Raw genomic sequence first — 2,780 nt, 5'->3', positions numbered from 1 at the left:
TGCAAAGAAGAATTTGGCAAACCAGAAATTATTAGGTTTAGGGAGAGATGTGGGTAAAAATAGGGATAGAAGGCTATGGAAAGGCATAGGGTGAGTAAACTTAACTAAGTCCTAATCTCAAAGTGAGAAATAGTTGGATAGAATGATAGTAAAGAGAGAGAAAAGAAAAGAAGAGAACGATATAAAAAGAGACAAATAGAAAAAAATATTAAAAATTATATAGTGAAACATTAAAAACAAAAATTATGCAAATCCAAAAATGTAATATTCAGAGAAGAATGTGGATAGGATAAGATAAGGGTAGGGATAAAAAGGAGATATGGGAAACTTAAAAAATGCTTAAAATATTATATAGATATAAAAAGGTAGTACTACTATTAAGGAATATAAGTCTAAAAGGTTTTGAATTGAGTAATACATTTCTGGATTAAGTGTGTACACAATGGGGAACAAGATCTAATAATCAACCACGGGTATATCTGAGGATGAGCAGAAGAGCAATTAAGTCATGCAAAGAAGAATAAAGAGAAGAAAAGGTGAAAAGAATGAGAAGGAAGAAAAAAGGATAAAAAGGTCAGTAGCACTAAAGAAAAAAGAAATAAAAAAGAAAAGAAAGAAAAAAAAAGAAAAAGAGAAAAAAAGTACACACTTATACTCTTAAAATAAAAAGTATAAGAGGAAGAAAAAAAGTTAATAGAAAACAATTTTTTTCAAAAAATTCAATATTAAAAATTTTTAAAAAGTTTTAGAAAAAAAATTTTAATAAAAGGTACAAAAAAGTTCTTTGATTTTTTTGGGGGGAAGGGAAGATCCTGTATCTCCCTTGTGTCCTTAGCCTGTCTCTAGTTGGAGTCTCTGGTCTGCTTGTGGTGTTTGATTTTGCTCTGGCTTGGTTGGTTTCTTAAGTCGGTTAATATGAGTAGGCAGAAAAATGCTCTGCTTACCCAGGAGTTTTTGATCCTCCTCCCAGGCTAGTTCTATGGGAGATAGATCTGCTTTGAGTATCACAAAAGAGGGAGATGGCTGTTTCCTCTAGTTTAGAGATGCTGTGATGAGGCTAGGTTCTGGGTAGAGTTGAGGCCTTTCTGCAAACAGTAGCTTTTCCCTGAGGGACTAGCTTCTGAGTCATTCACAGATCCCAGCCTGGAGCCTTTTTCAGGGTTTATGTTTACTGTATTTCAATTGATTTTCTAGGCTGCTATAGGGAGGGGCAGCCTCTGTCTCTGTGTACCCAGTGAAGAAATCCACTCCTGGGGCTTGTGGCCTGTGCTGGGTGACTTTTCCCTGGGTGGAGCTGAGCCTAGCAGGTAAGGTTAGGTTCCTGTGACCTGCGAAATTACTCTTGTTTTCTTCCAATGCCTGAGTTGGAGCTATCTGCTCAGCCAGGCCTTTGTCAGTAACAAAGATTGAGATCTCTGGTAGTGGGGAGGGGAGTTGTGGCCTTCCCTCCTCTGATCCCTGAGAAGGTGTGAGGATGTCAGGCTTCTGCTCATGCCACAAACTTGGTTCCTGTGTCGTCTCTGGTCTGCGAACTGCAGGATGAAGATACCTGCTCCTTGTCAGTTCTTGCTGGTGTTGAGTAGAATCCGCTCAACTGCCACCTCTGCCTCTGGTGCCTTCGTCCCGGTATGGCGGGTTGCAGGTTGGCGGCAATGGCCGCCGCCACCGTGGCTGCCGCCACTGTCGCTGCAACTGCCACTGCAGCTGCGGCAGCTGCCAAGTGCTCGGATCTGTCTCCTTGCCTGTATTTTCCCTCTTTGGCCTAACTTTCTCTCCTGTGATGGTACACTTGGTGTGATTCTCTGGCTTAAGACTGTTCACTTGAACAAAAACTGCTTTCTATGTGAGAGCTTATTTAGCCTCCAGCTTCTCCTCCACCATCATCCTGGAACTCCCTCTGAAACTTTTATTCAACTATTTTTCATTTCAAAGATAAGCAGTCTATTTTTCCAAAAGTTTCCTAGTGTAAAATAACTAATATTTCAATAGAGAGTAGAGTTTATTAATTTCAAGGGAATTTTAGATATACACATGATAATGTAATAACGTTTATAGTATATTACTTGAAAAAATTCTGTTCAAACTCTTAAATATTTGTGTGTAATGACAGGGAGAGAGGAAGATAATTCATACTGGTTAGGAATTTTCACTACCTCAAAAATCTAGTCAATAATTTGTTATAAGCACATAGTTAAGCTACCTGATATGGCTTAGTTATTTTTTTCATTTATTTTTTATTTTTAATTTTAATTTTAATTTTTTGTGAACATACTGTACAGAGGGGTTACAATTACATGGGCAACATAATGAGTACATTTCTTATCAAGCATTGCAGCCTCCTCCTTTGTTTACCCTCCACATCCTGGCTTAGATTTTTTTGTTTCTTAATTTATTCAAAATTTTAACATGGATGCATGCACAGTGGTAACATTAAAATTATTAATCAAAATATAAATATTGCAAAATCATAGACAAGTATCATACGTTCAATAGTTAGCACTTATGATTCTCATAATAATTTTTATGAAGAAGATGATGACCACAGTGTAGCCTGATAATGACAAGGTTTTGATTGAAAAGGAAAAATTTTTAGACATCTTTTAAGCCAGATTTCCCACATTGAATACATAGTACTAAAAAGCATTGGATTAATACAATAAGAATAACAAGAGGAGAGTTTCAATATCAAGAAATACAATCACATAAAGAGGTGAGAGAGTAAAAACCCTAATTTCATTCTTTCAGTCTCTCTAAATATACTCACTTTTCTTGGTACTATA

The sequence above is a fragment of the Dipodomys spectabilis genome, unplaced genomic scaffold (assembly GCF_019054845.1).
Source record: "Dipodomys spectabilis isolate Male_0828 unplaced genomic scaffold, ASM1905484v1 ptg000351l, whole genome shotgun sequence".
In the NCBI taxonomy this organism is placed as follows: Eukaryota; Metazoa; Chordata; class Mammalia; order Rodentia; family Heteromyidae; genus Dipodomys; species Dipodomys spectabilis.
Note: the sequence above shows the minus strand (reverse complement) of the source record.